The following is a 12,432-nucleotide window of genomic DNA, read 5'->3' as shown; positions in this document are numbered from 1 at the left end:
ACTGGTGGATCCATTTTTGTCCGACGACAAGGTGGGTGGAAGACCGTTCTTCGGCCGTCCCTTGTTTGCAGAGCTCCGCCGATAGATGGTAGATGCTCGGGTATTTATCGCCATGGCCGAGCTGTCGCATTCATCGAGAGACCTGGACCCTGCAGACCCTGCAGCGCAGCAACACCTTTGTAGCTGATCTCTGAGAAGGCCGTATTGAGCAGCTACGATGTTTCTCACTTCTTAGCACTCCGTCGAGATGACAATGCTCCTCAATCCTCATCCTTCAGCTGCCGAACACTCACCACTGTCAATAAAATCCCTCAGATGAGGATAACCGGCGATCGTATTCTGTGCATATTCCAGAGACTGAGACGCTCTCAGCCCTTGCGAAGAACCGCACACTGGCCTTTTTTGATGGGGGTGGATGAAGGACTGTCCTCTGCCGAGGACCAAATGGACGTTCGCCCTGTCACTACGATCGAGCGGGCGACTCCCAGCGCGGCGGTCCGCTCGACAGCAGCCCTCAGCCCGGCTGGATGGCCGGTATCGCGAGCTAATAGCTCCCGTCTCCCCAGTGCCGGGAGAAGAGCCCTCGAGCGCTGTCTACGTGTCCTGCGGTTCGGCGCTGATCACTGGTCCTCACTCCTCACCTTCGGCTAGTTCCTTCTCCGGATCCCAGTCAAGAACCTACGACTTCCTACTGCGAATCGCTCAGCCTCCTTCAGCGGCCCTGCGAAGGTGAAACGCCGGCACCGCGACTCAGTGCGAGCTTAGCCAGGAGGAGGCAGATAATTGCAAGTAAGGCAGGGCTAAATGGCATATCTCGTTCTGCGTGCGTAGTGCGTGCGTAGGGGGTAACCCTGCTTAGCTGCCGACTCCGCCTTGTTGGGCACAATCTATTCAGCACTTGGGCATACCGCAAAGGTATAGGCATTTTACGTGAGTTGCTTACGTTTAGGTACTGAATGAACCGTGGACCTCTTTCCCTACAAATGCTACAAGTCAAGTGTGTTGTATTTTTATGGCGTAACGTTTGCAAAACTCATTCATCTGGATATTCCAGTAAATGCAGGAGCCTTGTTTCCACAGGTAATTTCGCACCTTTGTAAAAGCTGGTGGGCAGCGGGGGACAGTTTCATTGGTCCGTTTGTGATTCAGCAAATCCGCAATCCACAGCATTCTGCATTCCAGGAAAGTGCTGTGCCGGGCCTCGCGCTCGCCGGGGCGGTTTTGCGCCGTAACTTTCCTGGTGGTGCGGGGCGTCGTTCCACCACCTGACGGTTGTCGCATGGCCGGAGCCGGGGGCGATCATATCCGTGATAGGCAGATGATCCGATCGAATGGGACCTGATCTGAAAATCTTTCCTCGTCGCTACTGGATATACACCTTCAGCGCAAACTGCAAATCAACCAACAACACATCAAACAGAACAGATATCGTGGCGCTTCTACAGAGTCGCCAATCTCCTTATGTGTTTGTCGTTTCAGTAAAGCGGCGGCTCTGCGACCTGGCGCCGGCGGGTTGCCCCCGTCGCGTCGTCTCGGCAGCGGAGGCTGCCTGATGACGTCACTGGTGACGTCACAGTCGCCGCTGTGCCGCTGTGGAGCCGCAGCACGGCGGGCCGCGGGCCGCGGGGGCCGTCAGTGGGCCGCTAGCCGTGGGTGTCGGCGCCGCGTGGTGTGTTCAGTGGAGGACACGAGGTGCCACTCGCGACTAGACGGCGTTCCAGGGAGAGGAGAAGCAGTTCACAGGTAACCACAGACCCCCCACACCTGCGGGGCACTGGCCACTCCGACTCACTGTGCGCACGACTATGTACTGTGCCGTCGATTCACAGGTTGTGACCTTTGAGACTCCTTGGAGGTGGCTTATTTACGGCCTGGCAGTTGTCGCATGCTACGACTGAGGTGCTCTCTGTTGTGTAGGTGTTGTTTTGAAGCGTCCCGAGACCTGAGTTATGATTATTTCTGTCTCACATGTCTGGTGAGCGATCTCTGAAATGTTCGTGTCACGTGCTTCCAACCTACTCCACCCCGCCCTCATTTTATGCTTGTGACGTTGAAATCAGCTGGTTTTCATGCATTTAAATGACCATACGGGCCACATCCATCTGTCTACCCCGCCCGCATGGCTTTCGTGACGATTTGTAATGCGGTTCGGGGTCAGTACCATGACCGAATTGGTGGAGAAACGCTCAACATATTTGGAAAACACAGCCGACTGCAGAGGGAGAAAGGGGCCAGACATCGATAAGGGATGGACAGGCTGCATGGCTGGTGGAGATGGTATACACGTAGGCGGAGATGTGACTCGACTGTCGATGGTGCGGAGCATGTGGTGTCAGCGAGGGAGTTCAGCGCTCACAGCCGAGTGATGCTGTGAGTTGTCAGCTGCGGGCCGCCTATCTCCGGCTATCACGGGTGCGGGTAAACACAGCCGGTGTTGTGCAAGACGTCAGGTGCACCGGGCGCCCTCTGAAGTACCGCCTCTGCAGGTACCCACTGTTTGGGCGTGCAGCAGACGGACAGACAGCGCGCGGCTCACACGGGTGTCCGTCGCAGTTCTCCCGTCCCTCCTCCCCGCCCCTCCCCACGGGCGCCTCTGAGCCGCACCCTCTCTCATCTCCCTCCCCTCCTCCCCCCGCCTCCTCTCTCGTGTCGTCGGAGAACGACGATCGTCGCCGCTCCAGCAAATGGTTCAAGGTCGGGTGACAGCGCCACCGTCGCACGCCCCAGTCGTGAGACGTGCGCCCTGGAATAACAAACCGGTCTGGGCTGGCGGTGGCGGCACCCAGGTCGCCTTGGAGGTCAGCTCACGTGTTGGGCGAGAGTGGGCATTCCCTACTCCGGCCCTGTGCCTCCGCTCGCTCAAGCTGCTGTGATAGCTATTACCTATTTTCGCTGATCCCCGTTTGGGTGAGGTCTTCCAAGTTCCAGTTTGTCTCCTTGTGTGTCCACTGTCCATCCATGCCGTGAATTGCATAGGACCTTGTGCCTCTCTGCAGTCTGGGGTCCTTCATCTGACCTCCCAGCCGCCCGCTTCCTTCCTTCGGCCATCATTCACCACTCTTTTCCTCCCTCCTCTGCCTCTCCCGTCTGGGTCAGTGGCGCGACGAGGCTGCGCTATGACAGGTTTGGTCGGCCTGTCTGTGCTCTGGGACAGAGCTAGGTGAAGGTCACCTCCGTGCTCAGCAAGATGGTCCACACTTTTAGTTCCACACTTAAGTTCATGCCAGCTTCTCTGGACTCAAGTGCCTCGACTGGTGTGCTTTCCTTCGGCCATTACTGAAACGATAGATACCTAATAGGGAACCTGATAAAATGTTTTGATAAAATATCTGCTATCCCAGCACAATCATAGAAAGCACAACCATGGAAATATATGAGAGAAACTGATAAATCAATGAACTATGTATATCGGGATGAACATAAACCTATCCGGGTCTAATGGTGCATTATTTGCATGCTGATTCACATTTTATCACCCTAGCATGAGCTGTTAATATCAGCATGCTATGGAGGTCCCGATTTGCAGCCGTCTTTGTATACAGCAAGAGACAGCAAGGCCATCACCCGGTGTACTGCAATCGTGGGAGAGGGTTGGAGAGTCTCTTCACATTTCTCTGCTGCCTGCCCTTTTCGTGTCCCTTGCTGTCCCTGTCAGAGATAGGATATATTCGTTCCGCTGGCTCGTTATCTGGCTTCGTCCCACTCAAAGGCTTGAAGGCTTGTTGACATCCCTTCGTTAGTCGCTGTCATTTGTCGCATTCGTTAGTCGCTGCCGACAGCTGCCTTCCTCACCTCCGCCAAACCTTCGGATCCAATCAGTGTTCCAGTAAAGTCAGACTCCGTGATCCCTCTCCTCCTCCCCAGCTCTGCCAGCTCTCTCTCTCTCTCTCTCTCTCTCTCTCTCTCTCTCTCTCTCTCTCTCTCTCTCTCTCTCTCTCTCTCTCTATCTCTCTCTCTCTATCTCTCTCTCTCTCTCCACCTCCCTCCCTCCCTCCCCTCTTCTTCTCCCTCTCCGTGTCTCCACCTATCTTAGAACCTTCTCGGTGCCCACTTTCCTGTCAGACCCCCTCTCCTTGACCCAACCTCTCTGTGCCACTCCTCCCCGTATCCCCGCCGTTGGTCGGGCGGAAGTGCCAGCCTCGCCAGCTGCCGCTCTCACTCTTCGAACGGTTCTCTCGGCCTTTTTCTCCGGCTCAGCCACTCCTTTGGTTATCGTTTCATTTATTCCGCGGTCGGCTACCGCCCGCCGGCATTCACTGCGCTGACTTCCGTGATCAGTTCTTTGTCGCGCTGCTCACTCAGCGATGAGCTTATCACTCACTCATTGGTCTTTTTTAGAGTCGGTCTTTTTTTTTCTACATGCAGAATCGGCTTTGCAGACCACTGGGCAGCCATACCTAAAAGTACTCTAGTAAAACTTGTCATTAATCCCGACCGCAAGCCTATGCTCAATGACTTTTATAACACGTTTGTTAAGTAATTTTTCATCACCACTTTGTTTCACCTCTGCCAACCCCTACGCTGCTTCCTACGCTACGCCTCTCATCTCCGCCACCGTCTCTCTCCCTACACCTCCTCAGTCCAGCTCTCATCAGCCCAGCTCGGCTCCCGGTCTCCGCTCGACTCCGCTCTCGGCTCGGCTCCATTTAGCCCAGTCCGCAGCTCTCCACATTAGCTCAGCCCTTCTTATCAGCCCAGTTCGGCTCCCAGTCTCCGCTCCGGCTCCGCTCTCCGCTCGGCTCCATTCGGCACCGTTGTGGCCTCGGGGGGCGGTCCGACCGGCCATGATCGGTCCGTCCGTCCCGGTGACCCTGTGGGCCGTCCGCCGCACATCCCTACCTGCCGCGCCCGGCGACCGGCGACCGCTCGCTGCGGCCCGTTATGTTGATGCTCTGTGCACGGTGCGGCTCGAGTGGTCTGTTGCACGGTGACCTGCGGCTGTAGTGTCCGGGAGTGACATGCGCTGGTGTATCGTGTATCTAAGATTTTCTGTTGTTTCTCTGCTGTTTGCTATTTAGGTACTAGAGCTCCTCTTGCTGCTTGGGCTTTTCACTTGAGATTACAATAATCTCAATAGCATAGTGACTTTCCGCATTACCATGCTGTCAGCTTTCCAAGTTTGTTCAGCAGCATAGCTCAACCAGCTTCCACGGACTTTTCTTTCATAACCGGGCTCGTTAGTTCCCCAGTGCAGCCGTTCAGCAGTATTACCGGGACTGCACTGCCCTGTGTCCTCTCCGCCGCTCTGCGGTACGGAACGGAGCTCCCTGCTGCAGCGGGGCCGTGTCGCACCGAGGTGATGATGGGTAACATACACCGGCGCTGACGTAGCCATCACGACTGACGTGGTCATCAGCGCTGACAGTGATGTGACGTGATGATGTGCTGCGTCTGCGGCCTGTGTGTATAAGAGTGTGCGTCAGTCAGTGAGGGCGCCAGGCAAACTCATCACCGGGCTCAATGAAAGACAGCTGCGATACAGTCGAATGCCAGCGAGCGACTAGCGGACTGGGACTCAGTGGAAGACGGCTGCTACCCAATCAAACACAAGCGGTCATTCTCTTCGAGAAGTCTCTATAAAGACTGCTGTTCAGCGTGGTTTGAAGCTTTACCTTCCGTCATTAGCTCCGTCTGCTCAGCCCATTACGTGTAACTGACCGGGACGGTCGGTCGCGGCGGGGGATAACGGTGCTGTCTCGTCTCCTCTGTGGAGGTACCATCCCGTGCTGCATACCACAGATCCTTTTTAGGGCCATCCGATGCTGCATACCAGCACTGACAGCATCTTCTCCCTGTGTGCTATCCCGTGCCATGCATGGTGTCCAACCGCTACCGGATAATGAAACCACGGTATTTATGGTTGACGGTGTATTAACAACGTCCAACCCATTAGGGGCTGGAAGCTCTGAGTTGGGACTTGAAGCGGCGAATTAAGGGGAGCGAATGAAGGATCTCTCTCTCTCTCTCTCTCTCTCTCTCTCTCTCTCTCTCTCTCTCTCTCTCTCTCTCTCTCTCTCTCTCTCTCTCTCTCTCTCTCTCTCTCATTTGCGACGACTTTCTCATTAGTCAGAGCTGTTTGCCTAAGCATCAACCTTACCATCGGTGTCATATGCCTGGCAGTCTCACACAGGGGAGTCAAGTATAGGGCACTGCACCTCTACCTCTCATCCCGACTCCTGAGCCCTCCGCTCGCTGGCCCGGCAGTCGGCACGTCACAGCTCGGTGGGGGAGGACACCGGACGTCGGCCTCGGGCTCTTGGCACTCTGTTTTTACCCCGCGGCACGTCACCCGCTCCGTATTTCGGTGCCTGAAAGACGGCGGCGGCAGGCGGCGGGGGGAGTGGCTGCTTTTTATCGCCGCGGGCCGTCTGCATGGCAGTGAGAGCGGTATGCGCTATAGAGACTGAAAAGGTGCCAATGCGATAGGTGATGGGAGCTGCTTATTTTGGTCTAGACGATATGGTTTGGTGAGACGGTTTGGGATGGGGTTGAGCAGCGGCAAAACGGGATATCATCATCGGCATCACTGGGCACAGCGTCACGAAGTGTCATGCTACATCTCACCAAGCTACATCGCTTGATGGGAGGAGTGTGACAGCGTCACCGACGCCATTGTTGGTAATTGTGACGCATGGGCCGCCGGTGGCCGGCTGTCACGTCTCCGTATCACGTGAGCTCGTCACGTCGGTCACAGGCGTCACGTGTGACGTGGTTACCATAGGCTTCAGACTGTGACAGCTCACAGAAGTGTCTGGATGGATACCTACCGTGTCCTCTCGCTCAGTGAGGCCAAACTGGCGACCCTCAGTTTACCATGCACTATGCCGATACCTACTCACTGAACCCTCAACCCTGACATTCACGGACGGTGTTACCAGGTGGTGCTTTGTGGTTCAAACAACCGCGAATGTGAGATCGACATGATGGGAAATCAGTTACCGCTGACAAATCTGGAAATAAGCACCCACCCCGGTGGATGCGCCGTTTAAATCAGCTCGTGATCGGGCGATGATTGGCATATCATCGCTCACCTGGCTGCTGAAACTGCCTACTTCCTGATCCTTTATCACCATCCTCCACCACAGATAACCCTTTTCTTTGTTCGGGAACACGGCATCGTGTCACGACTAACAGCCGCATTGTTTCGTCCATGCATTTTAACAATCTGGCCGGACAGGAAGCGCCGTCTGCCGTGGTCCGCGACTGTCCCATTCACTCGTCTAACGGTCCTGGGGCCGTCCTCTGTTATCCACTATCTCCGTGGCTCGCCGCCGGCACCGTCAGACGACGCGTCTTCACGCGTGCACGACCGTCGCTCCGCCTCGGCGGCCGAATTTCACGCGGCGCACCGCGCTGTCTCACGCGGCGAGGTGCGGTGTTTTTGGCCGATAGATGTCAGTGCGGTCGTCGGTGCGACTGTGATCTGACCGGGGTCGTGACCCGAGCACCGTTTTGTGGACGATCAATTACTAGTGATCGTTAGTGAGCCGCTGAGCCGAGACGAGACTGGTAAGTACCATCAGTTCCTACCGCAGGTGTAGCTGCGGAGCTAGACCGGAAAGGACTAAAATTAGGAGGCATCGGGATTTGATTGGGTCACGATATGGACCGGTCTGGAGGTCATGACAGTGCGAAACGCGGCGGATAGCTGGGAAGCTGTGACCGGTTAAAGGAGTGACATTGACCTGCCACCTGCACGTCTAAACAGGCGCGGATCCAGGGGGGGGGGCGACGGGGGCGGCCGCCCCCCCCCCCCCGACATCCGAAAAAGGCGCCCATAGCCCGCGGCAGAGAGGGCGCCCCGAGCAAAACAGAGGCGACATAGCAAAGGTTGAGCAGAAATAGGGCGCCTCCAGCAGAAGTTGGGCTCACCAAGCAGGAGAGGCCCATGGGCGCCGTCACCGGGGGGGACGGGGGGGACGCGTCCCCCCCCACTCTCAGAATGGAAGGGGGACGTCCCCCCCAAACTCATTACGGAGCGAGCGAAGCGAGCGTAGTCTTTCGGGAAATTTCTGAGTACCAGCGGCCGGCCGGCCGTGGTCACGCTTTTGCGAGACTTATGTCTCAGGAACCACTTGACTGATTTACATGCGGTAATTTTTTGTAGGGTAGCTTCATTCCTTCTAACAAGTATTGAACTATTCTCGATGCATGTGGGTGACCCATCATGCACCCGCCACGTGAAAAACGAAGAGGTGTCAGTTTTGTAACAATTGCAATAGGTATCTCGGTAACATACTGGGCCGATTGCGCTGAAAGTTGGCATGTAGGTAGGTAGGCACCCACCAGGCAATGCATATCCATGACCATTGACCATGTGCCACAGTTGGGGTGGTGCTGCACGTGCGTTCGTGCAGGGGTCGATTCCAGATCTCGAGAACGGCTGAACCGATTGTGCTGAATGTTGACACATGGTTAGGGACCGGTTATTAGGGTCAGGGTGCCGTGCAAAAGTCAGTTGGGACCCATTTTGCACGTGCGCACGTGCAGGGTGCCGCTTACAGATCTCGAGAACGGCATGCCGATTGCGCTCAAATTTGGCACATCGTTTGAAACCGGTTAGTAGGGTGCAGTGCACAAGTTGGTTGGAGGTACCCCCTCGCAATTTCGTACGTGAAAGGCCCACCCCCTCGCTCGCTCCGTTGGTCGCCCCAAAAGGCGTTTTACTGGTTGTTTTCCTACTCGAAATTTGATTAGGCCCTTCGGTCCAATGAGACCATTTCAGAGCCGGAAGGATGAGAGAATTAGTGGGAGAAATTGGTCTGGGCAGCCACCCCAGTGAGCCACTTGGGCTGAACTCGACCAATTGAACAGGCAGCCCACTGGCACTCACTGTACCCGGCAACGGCTCCAGTGGAGTCATTCCCGCATGGGATAGAGTTGCCCGTCCAGCCCGGAGCAGGGGATCGCAGCGTGGAGGAGAAGGATTTGACTGTCCTGAGGATGGAAGCGATGGAACGGTGCCGAATCTGAGAGGGTCCAGGAGGTTTAGATACTCAGTATGTGGGGTATGGGCCAGGGGCCTACATGCATTGGTCTGACCCCTGCCACCTCGCCCAACAAAATCTCCAGCTCTTATCCGACCTGTCATCGCGGAACTGCCGATTTTTGATATCGTGATCAACGTGTGTCGTATAACACGACTGGCCGAAAACGGGCACAGTATATTTCGTCTAACCAGCCAAGAGCATGACTTTAAACCAATCCGACCTCGGAGCCAAAATCTGAACAATTTCGAAGACTTCGACTCAAGACTCCGACTCTGGCCAAAACTGTCAACTCCGACTGATTCCGGCTCCGACCCCACAGTTCTGCAGTCACACTACACTAACTTTTCAGCTTCTAGGAAATACCTAAACTATACCGTTGACAGGTCCACAAAACTTTTAGGCGACTTGACTACTTGACTTGGTGACCTGACCCAAGGTTTTCTGGTATCAAGCTTGTTAAACGGCTGCAAAATTCGTATTTTAGAGCAGTTTTGCCTGATGTTTTTTTGCCAATTTTCGCGGCGCTTCGCGCCGATTCATGCACAACCCAGACAGAGAGATTGTAACTATACAACGCCTCCTCCCCCACGAGGGTATGCAATATGCATTACCTATGCAATATGCATTACCGATCAGATTAGTGGCATACATCAGCAATTATACCCTGATGATGAGGCACTAGAGGCTTTGCCATGTCAAAATTGAATCGGACAACAGATGTGTACTCGTATATAGGTAGGTACTCGGTGGGAATTCGGTCTACAGCCATTACCTAAAGGAAATGCCTAAACTACCTTCCTCAAACCAGTTGTTTTGCCACAGGTTTATGAGTTTTTATGCTTAAAATGGTCAGGAAATAACATAATGAATATTTGCAAAATGTGTTTTTATTTTTACATAAGAACCAATTTCCGTCTTTCGTAGAGGCCTTACCTATATTGCAGCGGAAGCTGATTACGCGTTGACCAATCAGATTACGTAGTTCAAACCAGCTGAATGCTGATTGGCTGGCATTTTTCCGTAAGGGAATGGATTCCTCGGTAAGGGAATGACAAAGTGTAATTATGGGAATGACTTCAGTCTTCAAACCTAAAATCGATACCGATATATTTGGCTAGGGTGATCATTGAGCCATAAAAGCTCCTGATTTGTTCTCGTCTCAGCTCCGGCTACAAAACTGTTCTTTCAGTTCAAAACCCAATGGTAAAAGTGGCATATTTGCTTTAAACTTTGAATGCATTGGACCAAAAAAGCCACGGTAAGAATGCCTACTTTTGGGTTTTCAGTCGGTCAGTCCGTCCCCCCCAGTCAAAAATCCGTGGCGGCGCCCCTGAGGAGAGCGACGCCCAATTGCCCATTCCCAGCAGATCAGAGTCGCCCCAGAAGCAGATGGGCGCCCCCAGCAGAAGAGGGGCGTCTTATTACAAGAATAAAAAGATGCCTTCTGTTCAAGAGGGGCACTCCTGGCAGGAGAGGTGTCCCCCTGAAGAGGAGCGACGCCCCAGCAAAAGTAGAGAGGCGCCCCCATTCCAAGAAGAAGAGGGGCGCCCTAACCGCAGATAGGCGCCCCAACAAAGAAAAAGAGAAGCCCCATAATAAAAAATGGGTGCCACTGGCAGAAAAGGGGCGCCCCCGGCAGCGGAGGGGGCCCAGCAGGAGAAAGGAGCCTCCAGCAGAAGACGGGCGCCCCAGCGAAGGGGGGCGCCCCAGCAGAAGAGAGGAGCCCCCTGCAGGAGAGGGGCGCCCTCAGCAGAAGAGGGGCGCCCCAGCAGAAGAGAGGCGCCACAGCAAAAGTTGATCAGAGATGGGGAGCCTTCAGCAGAGGTTGGGCTCGCCAAGCAGGATAGGGGCGCCCCATTGACAATATCCGTCAGAAGACAGACGCCCCAGCAGCAGATGGGCGCCCCCGGTAGAAGACGGGCGCCTCATTACAAGAAGAAAAGGAGTATAGTCTGCACAAGAGGGGCGCCCCTGAGGCAGCGGAAGGGCAACCCCAGCAGAGGGGCTGTGCCCCAGTAAAAGGAGAGTGGTGCCCCGCTCCGAGCAGAAGAGGGGCGCCCAAGCAAAAAGAGGAGCCCCATAAGAAGAAAAGGGATGCCTCTGGCAGGAGAGAGACGTCCCCCGCAGTGGAAGGGCGCCCCCCGAAGAGGCGTCTCTAGCAAAAGATAAGTGCCCCTGCAGGAGAGGGGCACCCCAGCAAAAGTTGGGCAGAAATGGGGCACCCCCAGCAGAATTTGGGGTCGCCGAACAGGAAAGGGCCGCCCCATTCACAGTAGAAAAGGGGACTCCCCAGCAGCAAAGGCGTGCCCTAACAGAAAAGGTGCACTCCCAGTAGAAACGGGACGCATCAAGAAGAAGAGGGGCACTTCTAGCAAAAAATAGGCGTCCCAGATAAGTGGGCCGCCTACAGCAAATTGGTCGTTCTTAGAAGAAATGAGGCGACTTCAGCAAAGTGAGCCTCCCCATGACGGATGGGCGATCCAAGCAGAGGTTGGGCGCAAATATCTTTAAACGGCGGCGCTGCGCGCAGCCGTCTTAAAGGGACCCTCCCACCTTCAAAAAAGTTAATGAATTGGCATGAAAGTGATGTCGCTCGGTTCAGAAAGAGCAAAAACGAATATCTACCAAATTTCATCGAAAAATATTCACCGGTTTTCAAGATATTAGACTTTTACTTTTGTTTACTTTTTGGGATCTCCGCTGTTCCTAGCGACTTTATTTGAAAGTGTGGCATTTGTTGCGCGCAAAGGAGCATATACCACCGCGTGCTACAAAACGTTTTAGTCAAACATTTAACGGACGTTCGAAAGCCTGATGACGTCATCAGATTTCCGTAATGGTTAAGAGATAGGGACCACGCTGGTCCCACCCTGCAAGTAAAGGGAAGAAATTTCTTGAACACCATAAAGCTGCGGGGGTTGCGACCAGGAAAAATGGTGGTTTCTGAGCCTGGCCGCAAACTTGGCTATCTCAACTCAAAACTAATGTTAAGGTGGGAGGGTCCCTTTAAAGATATTTGCGAAAAACCTAGGGGGACGTGACAACGCACGGCGTGGGTTTTAAACTCTCGATTTTGACGACGGTTTGGCGCCCCCGGATTGCCAGGTCGCCCCTATTTCAACTTGCCGCCCCCCCTCTCGAAAATTCCTGGATCCGCCCCTGCGTCTAAATCAGGCTCAGGACAGTCTAAACGAGATATCGAACTGTTTTTACCCGCTGGCTGTGGCTAGTGACCAGAACTCCAAAAGATGAGACCGCTAGACGTGGGCCTTCTGCCCGGCTGTCGTTTTCGTTGGTCGGCTCGGCTGCGCGTGCGGTGTTCTGTGTGCCATGTCGCGCTCGCCGCGGTCGGAATCGGTGCGTGTCGCTGGGGTCACGGTGAAAGTGGCCGCTGGCGTCGGCCTGAGCTGCGGTCGGGGCGCAATGCCGTGGTCGCAGGGGG

The 12,432-nt window shown here is 54.8% G+C and overlaps 1 protein-coding gene across 3 annotated transcripts in view; it reads left to right on the top strand.

The window, feature by feature from the left end:
- Nucleotides 1-12,432, top strand: part of LOC122366239 (trithorax group protein osa-like) — a 96,013-nt gene that overhangs the window by 5,545 nt on the left and 78,036 nt on the right. For all 3 annotated transcript variants that reach the window (XM_043338243.1, XM_043338242.1, XM_043338241.1), the window contains exon 2: nucleotides 1,480-1,743. The gene's annotated coding sequence lies outside the window, so the exon portion shown is untranslated. The remainder of the gene's footprint in view (nucleotides 1-1,479; nucleotides 1,744-12,432) is intronic.

This window comes from Amphibalanus amphitrite, unplaced genomic scaffold, assembly GCF_019059575.1.
Source record: "Amphibalanus amphitrite isolate SeventyFive unplaced genomic scaffold, NRLGWU_Aamphi_draft 000792F_arrow, whole genome shotgun sequence".
NCBI classification, from domain to species: Eukaryota; Metazoa; Arthropoda; class Thecostraca; order Balanomorpha; family Balanidae; genus Amphibalanus; species Amphibalanus amphitrite.
This window is presented reverse-complemented; position numbering and strand designations above follow the sequence as displayed.